The sequence below is a fragment of the Chelonia mydas genome, chromosome 21 (genome assembly GCF_015237465.2).
Source record: "Chelonia mydas isolate rCheMyd1 chromosome 21, rCheMyd1.pri.v2, whole genome shotgun sequence".
Lineage (NCBI taxonomy): Eukaryota > Metazoa > Chordata > Testudines > Cheloniidae > Chelonia > Chelonia mydas.
In genome coordinates, this window is record NC_051261.2 from 5128109 (window position 1) to 5141388 (window position 13280).

Here is a 13280-nt window from a genome sequence, read left to right on the forward strand (position 1 = left end):
GCGGACGGAGCTTGGGGGATAAACAGATGGCTGCCAAAAAATTCCAGGCCAGGGTCGCTGTAAAAATTTTAAAAAGGGCTAAAGAGGTAATGAGGGAAAAAAAACAAAAAGAGATGCCCCCTACCAGAGGCTCTCAAACTTGCATGTCTGAAAATGGGAAGGCGAAATCAGACTCTGGTTTAGAAAATTCCCCAGAGGGCTCTCTAGACGGGGTCCCATCTACTCCCAATGACCCTCACGGGGGCATCGCAGAGTCTGACTCTCAATTAGTATCTGATGTAGAAGATGCCATTGATGGTTCCGTAGAGGAACTAGGCATGGCCAAGTATTTAAATTTATTTTTTACAAAATTCATCACCATCCGGTCGTTTTGCACTAAGTCATTAGAATACAATTTTAAAATCCGGTCAAAAGATAAACCCTTGCTACGATGGTGTAAGAAAAACATGCAGTGATAGCCGCGGGCGACGGAGCTGGGGTCTTGTAATTGTCTGTTGTGAAACACAATGTCTGTGGCATTTTTGTTTAAAAATTTCATAATGCTTTTAGGAAAGAACACACTGTCTGGGGGATGCCCGTATGAGTCAAAAAACTCTCCAAGGTTACGCTCCACCAGATACACGGCAAGCCAGTGTTCACCCGGTCGGTTGTGTGGATGCGTGTTGACCACCAAACCTAGGGGTCTCTGAGACAGCTTGCCGCCAGGGAGCCAATCGCAGGGAAACACGTCTAAGAAATTCTTTTTCATGTAAGGGTCCATTGATAAGACACGTGAGAGCTGCACAGTGTCCATGTTCACATGTAGTCAAACAGAACATTTCTCCTCTGATTTATCTCTATTATATTGTCAAAAACCCCATACACGATCATATTGACGGTAATGGTTAAAGCCTTCCCAAAACGAATTTCTGCTCTCAGGTTCCCAGTTTTAATCAGGGAATAGTGATCTGCGCATTCCTGGTCGGGGGACAGGTCAAAGGCAAACATGGTGTAAACCTGTGCAAACTCCTCACGGTCAATTAACAGAGAATGATCTTTCAAGTGTTTACCGGCCGTCTGTACCAGATTCATGTATTCTCTCATGCAGCGTCCTGCCTCGAAGTCTGGTTGCAGAGGCTTGGTCGGTATCTGCTCACCGTCCACATACAAGGCCACAAAATTAATATCGTAATGCTTAAATGAAAGGGATTTTTAGCGTAACTTCCGCTAAAGGCATCGTTATCCACGAACCCCAGGACAAGCATTTTGGGTAACTGTCCCAAGAACAGGTTCTCCTGGTTACTGACCCTGCTGTCTGCAGGGATGCTAAACACTTTCATTCCCACACAGTCCATGGGGTATTTGGCATTAGCGGTAAGCAGGGCCTCGGTGTGCCCCAGACGAATGCTCGGGACCACCCGTACTTTCTTCACAAAAAGGGATGCTGATAGAATGCGCAGTTTAAAGCCTTCGGTTCCGCTGCCCATTAAACAGAAAGGATCTTTACTGCGCATCAGTTTAATTTTCACATCCACTCCGTTCAACAATAGTTTTTCTTGAAAAAACAGGTCGCTGTGTAGATGACCCAGAAGCTCTACTGTTCTGCTTTGAGCGGTCAGCTTTGCACGCCGCACAAACCGTAGATTCTCACCATCCAAGTCTGTGTCTTCCTGTTGTCCGGCAGTGTCTTTGTAAAAGAGGCCAGCGGAAAATTGCGTGGCGAGGGTGTCATTGCTGTAATTGAGCACCGATTCTATAAAGGCCCTGTAAGGGTAACAGTTGTTGCTTTGGCTTACAAGGCGGTCTCTGAGCGTGACATCCAGCTGACTAAAAATAGAGGCCACTGGGTAATTCACCAGGCCCACCTTGGCGTCCGCGTCGAGTTCAGTTCCGTCTCTTTTTCCAATCTTGCAACACAGGTACAGAAGTGTGTTGTTTAAATCCATATAATCTACGCCATTCCCTGCTATAAAAAGGTCAATGGGGGCAGACTCCGTAACGGCCGACAGAGGTGGCACCTCGATGTAGATGCTTTTCTCAATGCTGGTCTGCGTAGGGGCTATTTGGAACGAGTCTACTTCGGATTTGGTGCACTCTTCAGACAAGCAGTGAACGAAAGCCATGTTGATTAAAATATATCTCTCGTATCAGCCGGCGAGTGTTTCCTCTTTCGCCCAGGCTTCCTCTTGGACTTTCGCTTATGGCCGACCCTGCGGGTCAAAGCCCTTCTTTTAAAGGGTTTCGGGGGACCTGCGCATCGCGGGTCTGACGCATTTCTCTTTCTCTTCTTCCTCCTTTTAATGTACATCAGCCCCGATCCTTCCTGTGAAGCTGTGTACCCCACCTTCTCCAGAGCAGTGCGGGAGACGTGACCTACCACGTCTCTAGCTATGTTTTGAGCAGCGTTTTTTACGTGGGGTTTAATAATCTCTAGCCCCCTCCTCAAAAGCGGTACGGCTTTTCGAAAGAGGCTATGGAATATTCCACCCACGCCTGCCCCATACATCACGGGGGCCCCATGATATCCGGGAAGGGTGTATCCCGCCTGGGCTTTGTAATAGTTTCTGTAGACGTTGGGGTCGCCGTAATTTTTTAGGATCGCCATAATACTGTTTTGCTTTTTTAGAAAACTCGCTCTCTCCGGGGGCACAGGTGTAGCTTGATGATCACCTTGCCAAAGCGAAATGAGACGCTTTTGTTCTGATCTGTCTTTATTTCAATGGTAATGGTGTCGATGTGATGTTTACTGATAGGGACGTAATGAGGTTTATCGTAGGTGATGGTGACAAACTCATTGTTCCTTCCTTGGACGGGGACACAACGTAACAGGGGAACAGAAAAGTCCCCCACAAACTGATGTTCTACGATATCCGTGTACAGATACAAGGAATTAAACCCCCCTGTAATGTCTGCCGAGAAAGGGAATTTTTGGACGCTGTGTTTGGGGCCCAAGCCCAGAATGTTAGCTAGCTCGCCGCTGGTAGAAAACATATAAGTAAAAGCGGCGGATTTAAGTCTAATTTTTCTACCCACAGGGTCGTAGTTCATGACCATCTCAGGAGGTCCGGGGTGACGAGCTATGATACTGTTCATATGATCCAGTAATTCGGGTATGGATGCGTAATAACCTTGTCATAGGATGAAACTCCATGCCATATCTCCAAAAGTGACTTCAAAAGGGGTGTCTTCGTTGATAGTGTTCCAGCTGTGCGGGTATTGTATTTCCACTAACCCCACCTCCCAGGCACCCCAGAGATCCAAGGGCTTAATTAGCCGTATTGTAAAGTTCAAGCTGGTGTTTTGGGGAAAAACTGCAGAGCTGGCGTTGCTGGGCAAAGTCATGTAAAACCCGCCGTCGCTCATCTTCTCTGTCTTTGCGGGGAGGAATAACTTTTGTTTGTTTGCGTCTAAATGTCACAGAGTTGAGAAGCTTTCACCCAGCTGTTAAACTAATCAGGCCACCCCAACCATTTCACCAGTAGTTGCTTTTTTCTCCCTTTTCCTTTCTCCGCTAGAACTTTTTCAATCCTGTAAATCCTGTCTCGTTTGGGGTTTACTTTTTGTAATTCTTCAGGGTAAAAAGATCCAGTAACTGTCTCACCCTCGTAGTCTTTTAATCGGTATACAGGTCTCTGACCCCTGGTTAAGGCTTCATCCACTATGAATATCTCATCGGTAAATGTCTGTTCATAACCTTTTTGAAAAGCTCCTTTGGTTTTAGATAGTCTCACGTGGTCGCCTTTTCTAAAAGGGGCAACAACCGGTTTTATTTTAAAACCATCGCCATAAACCATTTTCCATACCTTCAGAGAATTTGAAGGGTTAACATCAGTGGGTCTGGTATGTATGGTTCTGTGAAAGCTCTGGTTGTAACTCTTTGTAAAGTCAGGTAACACATCAATGTAGGGAAAGGTGTTATGGGCTGTAAAATATCTCCACATCCTAGTTTTTAAAGTTCTGTTAAATCGCTCCACGACCCCTGCTTTGACTTCATTATTAGTAACAAAATGGTGAACGCCGTGCCGCTTTAACAATCTGCTTAAGGGTTTGTTTAAAAATTCTTTCCCCCGATCGGTTTGTAATTTTTGAGGCACACGCCCTTCGCTAAAAATAGCTTTAAAGGCCTTGATTACCTCCCCACTCGTCTTGTCCCTTAGGCCTAAGGCCCAGGCATATTTGGATAGAATGTCTACCACTGTTAAGATGTACTTAAAATTGCTGTTATGTTTGGAGAACTGGTGCCTATCCACCAAATCTGCCTGCCATTGCGCATCCACATCTGAAACAATGGTCTTGTTTCTTTTAAAACGTATTCTAGCCGGTTTGTGTAAAGTGTAAGCATCCTGGTCTGAAAGCCAAGCTGTTACTTGTCTTCTATTTAAAGTTTACTATGCTTTTTGGCCACTTGAAAAAGAGGGTTCACCCCACCAAAGCTCCCAACTTCCCCAGGGGTGTAATATATTTTCTTTAACAGAGACGCCTGTGGAGACATGACTGTTACCGGTACCATCTTTTACTAACACAAGTGAGGGTGGGGGACAACATTCATATGAACACATTTAAATAAGTTTTATTAATCGCCTGGTTTAACACAACCTTTTACAACCGCCTGTAAAAAAGGACGCCTTGACTCCTAACATGAGGGTGTCTGTGCTGGTTCATTCTTCCATTTTGTCCTTTTCCTCTTGAGATCTGTGTCTCAGACAGGAGCAAAAACAGCTGATGCATGATACATTTACTCCCACAGGGCTACTGATGTGTAAGTTCTCAAAGGCCTCCAGAAAGGCGTCATCGAGCTGTCGAGAGATTTTTTCAAAAAAGAAATAGCGTAAGCACCCCACTGCTTGGTTTTTGATTTACACAATCCCTGGTTCCTAGCCCCGTTACACCCCCAACCTCGACCGTCACCTCTTAAGCATTCATTTACCTGAGCCACGTCTTTTTCATTCACCTTGTCCGCCCGTAACTCCCCCAAGCCATGATCCCTTCCACCTCTCGGGGGGTGGACAACAAGAGGCCATCATGCTCATCGCGGTGCCTCACAAGCAGCCGGGTTTCGGGGTCGGTTTCCGGTGTGTCCATCAACAGCTGGGCCAAAGGGTCCTCCTCAGAACTGTTGCTGATGTAGCGCTTTCTCCACACAAGTCCAAAGGTCCTCGGGGCTAAAACAAAGTCCGAAGTTCTCACGGGGGTGGTGAAGGAGTCCATGTTTCCACGATTTGTAAAACACACGCTCTTGGTAAAAGACAGCCTCTTCCGCCCGACGCTGGGACTTATGGGGTGATGGTGCTGCACTCTGATTGGCAGAGGGGTCACACGCCTCTCTTCTGGGCGGTTCACCCCGTCCCCGAACGTGCCCTATTTTGGTCAAATCTGGTCTCCGGGCGGCCTGATTGGTAGAGGTCGGTGGGAGGAGTCGTTAGAGGGGTCACACGCGAATCATTTCCGGTAGGGTTACCCCACCCCGGAACTCATCCTGATTGGTCAAATCTCCTCTTGGGGAGGTTCTACAGGGGAGAAACCTCTCTTGATTGGTAGAGGTTTGGGGGCGGAGTCGTTAGAGGGGTCACAAGACCCACTTCCGGACGGGTCACCCCTGCCCCGGAACTCGCCCTGATTGGTCAAAGCTCCTCTTGGGGGAAGTCCTACAAGGGCGAAACCCATCCTGATTGGTAGAGGGTGGGGGGAGGAGTTGTTAGAGGGGTCACAAAACCCACTTCCGGAGAGGACACCCCGCCCCGGAATTCGTCCTGATTGGTTAAATCTCCTCTTGAGGGGAAGTCCTACAGGGGCGAAACCTCTCCTGATTGGTAGAGGGCAGTGGGAGGAGTTGTTAGAGGGGTCACATGACAAACCTTGCTTCCGGTCACGTGGCAGCCTTGACCCTGGAAGTAATACCCCAGATGGGGGCGGGACTTCCAGTCAAGGGGGGTGGGTCAAGGGGCGGGGTCAAGGGGCGGGTTTAGGGTTTGATTGCTTCCAGTCATGTGGCAGCCTTGACCCTGGAAGTAATACCCCAGATGGGGCGGGACTTCCGGTCAAGGGGGTGGGGTCAAGGGGCGGGGTTAGGGTTTGATTGATAGTAGGGCCCCCTTGAGCTGGGGTCGGGGCTAAGGGGTCAAGGGGCGGGGTCAATGGGTCAGGTGGCGGGGTTAGGGTTTGATTGACGGTAGGGCCCTTATACTACTTGCAGGGAAACCCATTGGCAGCAGCAGTGGGAAAGCTGCTGAGGGTTATGCGGGGTTGTGACTATTCCAGGAACAGGTGGGACCTGTGTGGGTGCGTCGTGCTCTAATGTACACAGGAGGCTGCACAGGCCCTCAGAGCCTGAGGAGCCCAGAATCAGAGAGGTATAAAGGGGGCTTAAAGCCCCGAGATCCTGGTCAGAGCCTTGTGTGACACGCCTCTTGTGAGCGGCAACACAGAGTCTTGCTCGTATCTTTCAGTTGCAGCACTTCCTGTCAGTGAAGATTTGAACTGTTAGTAGTCTCCACCCTCTACCCCACCCCAGCCCACCCTCCAGCCTCCACCCCAAACCCCGCTCCGCCTCCAGCATGTATAATGGTGTTAAATATATAAAAAAGTGTTTTTAACTTATAATGGGGGTCGAACCCGGAGGTGTGCTATGTGAAAGGGTTCACCGGTACAAAAGTTTGAGAACCACTGCACGAGACGCATCCTTCCCCTTTGAGAACCAGGAGTAGAACCCGGGCCTCGTGGCTGGGCCCGGTACCCGGTCAGTTCCTTCGCTAGGGCGGGGACAGCCTCTCCTGTGGTGTCTCCGTCCTGCTGCACCATGGCAATGTCACAGAGCACCAGGATCTGCAGAGACGCATGCTGAGCAGGGAGGCGTGGGCAGCCAGGTACCGCACTGGCTTCATCAGTTCCTGCTCTCCGGGCAGAGCCCGTGACAGACCCACCTCCAGCCCTCCAGAGCCAGGCTGGTCCCTAAAAACCGCCTATGGAGCCAGGCCGCTCTCAGAACCAGCCCCCAGCAAGCGCCTCAATCAGTGCTCTTATCACCCACGCCTTGGCCACTTGGCCTCTCCAAAGCAGCGCACGTTGAAGGCACAGACTTTGAAGGTGGCCCGGGCAAGGTGAATCCTGAACTTGACCAGGAGCAGGGTGGGAGAGTGTTATAGCAGGGGGAGCCTCAGGCAAGCAGGAGAGGGCCTTGTGGGTCAGTGCCCAGGCTGGGGGCGGGGGGAGTAGAGGGGAGCAGTGATCTGGCTTATTGCTGAGTAGATGGCTGGTACAGAGGTCCTTTTGACTGGCAGATCTCAGGACATTCAGGGGAGAGAACAGCCTGGGCTGTGGTAAATCCCCTCTTCTCCCTCCCCTGCTCCCGTCCGTGTCCATGCCCTGGGAGTCCTGGCTTCTACCCCAGACTAGACCCCAATCCCCTCCCTGTGCTGGGGACAGAGCAGGCATCCTGGTTTACAGCTCCCCCCATGAGCTGCAGTGCATTTTCCAGCTCTGGCCAGGTTTAAATCAAGACGGGGTGTTTTCCTAAGAGATCTGCTCTGGTTCCAGCAGGGATTAATTCAGGGCCTGGGTCAGGCAGGGGGCCAGATGACATGATCACAGGGATCCCTTCCAGCTTTGAGATCTATGAGAACCTTGAGCTGTCAGCAGAGCCCCAGGGCAGCTCATTGTAAGGGCTGACAGCACAGTCCTCATCAGCTGTGGATGCCTTGGTAGGAGGAGGAGCCAGGTTGATCTGCAGGTGGACAGGGAGTTTCACCACCTGCAGCTGATCAGTGAGTAAAGCAGGGCCAGGAAGTATATTTAAGGGCCGGCTCTAGGCCAGGCTCTCTTTTATGGGGAAGGTTATGACAGAGAATCCCCTTTGAAAACTGCTCCAGCTTGCTGCTAGTTTGGGGTTTTCCAGAACCTTCCCCCTCCACTGGGGGTGGGAACAGGCTTCTCATTTCCAGCCTCAGCTGATCCCTGGTGAGTTTATTCCCCTTGGCTTTTGGGCCAGCATTGTCCTTTAGCTTCACTGGCTCTTTCTCTTCCCTGGTGTACTTACAGGGAGCAACCACATCCGCTCTTTTTAGGCCACACAAGCCAAACTCTTTCAGTCTCCTCTCTGAAGAGTCATGGGCGGTTTCCCTAAGCATTGTAGTTGTCCTGCTCTGTCTTAGTTAGGATTCCTATTTGGGACTCCAAATAGGACCTAGGATTCCAGAGAGGCCTGGTCCACAGAATTGAAATGTTTCAATAGCTCCTGGAAATACATGGCCTGGTACATCAGCTGAGTATCACCTGACAATGCCAGCAGGAGGACAACCCTGTGGACTCTCAAGTCCCTAAAAGCAAGATGGGGAGGTGAGCAGAGACAGGGAGGGAGTGGGGGAGCCATATGGGCTTTGTTTGTTCTATCTGAATATCCATCACTCTTGTGTGCGTTGAGGGTAAAAGTTACTGTGGTTAAACTCCTCTTGCTTTGCCTGTTGTGCTGTTCCCAAAGAGTTAAACTATAAACCGGAGTGCCCATGGGGATTCTTGTATAAACAGCCCCTGCTCCCCACCCCAGATATGGCTGCATCTCGGCACCAGGCAAGGGAGGTTCCTGTATAAACAGCCCCTGTGCCCCATCCCAGAGGTATGAGGATTCATACCCATTCCAGAATATGTGGCCATTAACTGTTGTTATGCTGGAAGGTGATCATGGGTCTTTGTCTTTAGATCAATTACAGACCTGAGTGTGTGAAGAGCTTTTCTTTCCAGCTAAGTGGAAGGAGCAATTAAATGCCCCTTTGTGTAGAGATAGCTCTGAGCAATGGGGAGCCACCACCCGAGACACTGGGCCACATGGTACAGCCGATCAGAAGCTCAGGTGTGTCTCTGGGACTGGTTGTAGATGCAGAGGCTGAGGGATAGGCTGTGTTCTGGGCGGAAAGTTGGCAGACAGTAAAGGAAGCCAGGCCCCTGGAAGTAAGCAGAGAAACAGCTCCTTTGGGCATGGGGCAGGCCGGAGAGGCAGGCTGGGGTGTCGGAGCAAGGAAAGGGCCTAGGTCTGGGTGGTTTGATTCCCTTGAGGAACAGGACTGTGAGTAACTCAGATTGTGCCAGATGGAAATAGTTCAGCACAGTCCCAAGTAACAGCAAACCATGGGGGCCAAAGGAGTTACTGTAATGTTGCTGATCATGTGTATCTCATAATTCCACTTCTGCCCCCTGGGACTACCATAATGCTGCTGCTGATGTGCACTATAAAAAGGGGAAGCTGTTACTGTAACGCTGCTGATAATGTGTACTTCATACTGGGGCACCTCCCAGGTGGTATGATAATATTGGGTGTTGCAAAAGGGGGGACAAGCAGAGGCACGCCCCCTCCCCAGTAATTTTCAGGGACACTGAACTTCTCCAGCCCTGAGGCTGCAGTGGTGGGGAGAACGAGCTCCTGCTGGAGCCAGGGTGGGGGGAAAGAGCAAGCTCCTGGCAGAGTGGGGAGGGGGGGAAGGGAACAGTGGAGCACAGTGGCTGCCCTCCCGCCCCCCCCCAAAAGGGGTCATAGTTAAATTTCTGTGCATGTCCCTGGATAATGTGCACTTCGTTCAGGGACAGGTGCTCCCATACAGGGCATGCCCCCCAGGCACCATAAAAAAGGGGAGCCCATAGGTGCTATTGTAGTGCTGCTGATAACGTGCACTTCCTAAAGGCCCCCACCCGCAGGTGCTACTGTAATGTGCTGCTGCTACTGTGCATGCCATAGGGTCTCCATCTAGGTTTTGGGTGTCTGTGCTACCATAATACTGCTAATAATGCCCCTGCCATAAGTGGGCCCTGATTTTGGTCGGTGCCCCTATAGCCCACACAACAGTGATCCCAAGCGGCCCAGCTGTGCCGCCTCCTGGCTGTTGCTGTCCTTCACCCCCCGCCCCTTTCAACTCTTTCTTTCTCATTGCCGCTCTCATATCAGCTGCCTGTTCCAGGGGAGTAGGAGTCGCATCACCAGAAGAGCACAGCCTGCCTGGATGGTGTTACTGCTGGAGTCACTAGAGGGGAAAAGGATAATGGGTGCAGTGCGGGGCCGCGCCCTCAGAAAGTCCAACAGCTGTTTGACTCTGGGCTGGATTCTGCTTTTGATTCCTGCTGTGTAACCCCACTGACTCCACTTCAGACCAGATATCCCCCCACCCTGTCTCTCCCCATTGGGTCATTCTGGTTTTGCGGGTCTAATCGGAGCACCATTGACCACTGTATAGCCTGGTCTCTCCAGGAGCCGTTCAGGGACCCGGGCGCTTTGGTGAATTGTCACAGCATGTTTGAAACCCTGTTGGTATTTCTGTAACCTTTGGGGGCGTTTTTAAGTCACGGAAATAATTCTGTAGGAAGAGAGACACTGAGACCAAGGCATATCTCCTTCAGTCAAAGCGGTGTCAAATGCCAAGGAGAGGGCGGCCCTTATTTAAGGGCGAGGGCGTGGGGAGGAACAAAGACGGGCTTTACTTCAGCAGTGAATGTGCCAAGCATTTAAGGCCGATGTCCCAGGGTGGCTGGCTTCTTTAAGAGGTGCCAGGTTCGGGTCTAGTCATGATGACCTTTTTAAAGAAGGCACCCACCTATAATTAACGGCCGATGTGGCTGGTGGGCAGTGTTGATGAATGATAGCGTCAATTGCTTGGCCATGCTTTGGTTTGTTATGAAATATATAAAAGAGCTCAAATAACCAATATCAGTGAGGTTTATTGCAGAAAGTCAATAATGGCATAGTACAGGAAGAAAAGTTCAATAAGATACCGTGACAGAACGCACCCCTGTATTCACATCTGACACTACTGTAAAAATCTTTGTACAAAATATGCCTGCTTGAGGAACTGTGTGACAAGTAAAACTTGCTGCTAATGATATCACGGTAAAATGTACATAGCGACATTATCGGTAAAGTTCTAAACATAACCTGAAATCAATACTGTGTGTTTACCGGACATGTCTGAGGAGTGGGCAAACCTGTTTCTCAAACACAAAAGACAAGTTGATACCCCAGGCGGGTGTCATCACCTATCAAGTGCAGGGCCGGATTAATGCAGGGGCTTTAGGGGCTGCAGCCCAGGGCCTTGGGCTAAGGGGGGCCCCTCGGACCCTCCAGCCGGATGTAGCCCACTGCTTCTTTTCATCTGGCCCGGGGTAAGTCTCCGCGCTGCGGGCTGGACACTGTTCCCCAAGCCTCGGCGCCCCCTTCAGGCCCGGAGCTGCTAGCACAGGCTCGCCAATGTGCCCTTGCGGCATCTAGGCGAGGGGCGTTCAGGGAATCTCTGTGTGCTGCCCCCAGCCTCGGCTCCACAGCTTCCATTGGCCGGGTATCCCAGGAGCTGCCCAAGGTAAGCGTCTCCCGGCTGGAGCCTGCACCCCAATCCCCTGCCCTGGGCCACTCCCCCACTCCAAACCCTCAGGGGCCCCACAAAAATCGAATAGTCCTGGGCCCACAGGAGAGTTAATCCGGCCCTGATCAAGTGGTCATTCTTTGGCAAGGAAGCAGGGCAGGAACACACAGATCCGATCTTGGCAAATGACAGTATGAAACCTTTCCCCCATCAAACTCTGTGTCTCCTTGCTCTCAGCTGGAAAGCGCTTTTAACCAGGGGTCGTGCTCAGGAACATGGTTTCCAAAGGGTGACTGAGCTATGAAAGAGGGGCAAAAACATCCCAAGTTATCTCTTCTTGTCCACCTCTCTTTCACCTAAGCGGACAAAAGGAAACAGCCACTGGACCTTGGGAGCAGATCCTGCCCTGTAATTTGGTCAGCAATGCTACTGAACATCTGTGGTAAGAATTTCACCTTGAAGCATGTCTAGTTTAAGATGAGAACTAGGAAGCGTTTTATGATTGTCTTGTAATCATTTCTGACTATAATTTGTACTTTTAAAAAATCTCTTTGTAGTTAAATAAACTTGTTTTGTTCTTTAATCACAATTCATCCAGCATTGTGAATTGTGTGGGGAACTCCATTTAAGGTGTTGTAGTTTGATGCCCTCACAGAGGCAATGGACAGAATGTATCTGGACAGCTGGGGAACAGACCTTTCTGTGGGGAAGACCGGGAGTGTGCCGGGATCACCGCGCACGTAGTAATAGAGGCTGCCAGAAGCCAGAGCGTGGCTGGTGTTTGCTAACAGGCCACCAGGATCTGAATCGCTGGACCACGTCTGTGGTGATACACAAACGTTCAGGGTGTGACCTGCAAGTCGTTTGGCTGTTTGTGAGCGGCCCTGCTGGGGAGCCACAGCAGCAAGGCATTGTGAGGCACCCCACGTTGCAGGGGAGGTTGTGTATTTCTAGAATGATTGTACAAGTTAGAAAACTCTTCATGTTACTAAAATCCAGCCCATCAGTTGGTTACAATTCTTCCACTTGTTACTCCTGGGGGGAATTCTGTACCCCTGTGTGTGCGCAGAATTTATGTCCCTTGCAAATTTCTTTGCTTCCCCCCAGAAAAATACCTCTTTGATAGGGAAGTCACAAGAGCGGTCATGCAACCTTTCCAGCGGTATGTTTTGGTGTCCAGGGCAGCCGGCAGAGAGGTAAAGCATTCTGGGGTAGGGGGCAGGACTGGAAAGACCTGGCTGGTAGTTCAGCTGCTAGTCCCATCTGGGCTGGGGGGGACAGGACTTCCTCTTCCACTGCACAGCATCCGGGGTCGTTTCAGACCCACCCCCAGATTTCTCTCCCAGCTGTAGGACGTGCCGCGTGCACATCCCGCCACCCCCACCCCAACACTTCCTGCACCCATTGCTCTTCAGCTACAGGGGGGAGGGATTGCTGTAGAGGGAGCTGCTCCCCCTGTGCCGAACCCCAGGCCCCCTCATTCTCAGATCCTCCTGCTGAGCCTCACCCCCCACACTCAGAACTTCCTGATGAGCTCCACTTACCCAGCATCTGACCCCACCACTGATTTCTCCCCACACTCCGACCCCCACTCTTCCGAGTGTTGTAGGAGCAGCAGTGATCTGTATGCTATGTACAACTTGTTACTCAAAAGGTCTGTTACACACACCCTTTTGTCTCCTCTCCCTCTTTGAATTCCTGTGAAGTGGCTTTCCCCTACCCTTCCTCCTGGAATGCTTGTGGGATGAATGGGCTGCTTAAACAGCTGGAAGATCAGAAGAGCTCCAAGGAGACAAGGTGTCTGGGACTCTAATTAGGCAGCGATCACACACCCAATGCATGGACTCTGCCTGAGGTGGAGTGTGACCAACCAGAGGCGGCCAAGTGATCTCTAACTGCAGGCCATGAGGAGCAGGTCCTTAAAAGGGGAAGAGGCCATGCGCTCAGGAGTGCACTCACAAGCTTGTA

General features: G+C 50.7%; 1 long non-coding RNA gene across 1 annotated transcript; it reads left to right on the top strand.

The window, feature by feature from the left end:
• Window positions 1–7369: 7369 nt before the first annotated feature.
• Window positions 7370–12826, top strand: LOC122463446. The gene is made up of 3 exons (XR_006286841.1): window positions 7370–7932; window positions 9921–11754; window positions 12420–12826. It is a non-coding gene; the product is annotated as an uncharacterized LOC122463446 (long non-coding RNA).
• The last annotated feature ends 454 nt before the right edge of the window (window positions 12827–13280 follow it).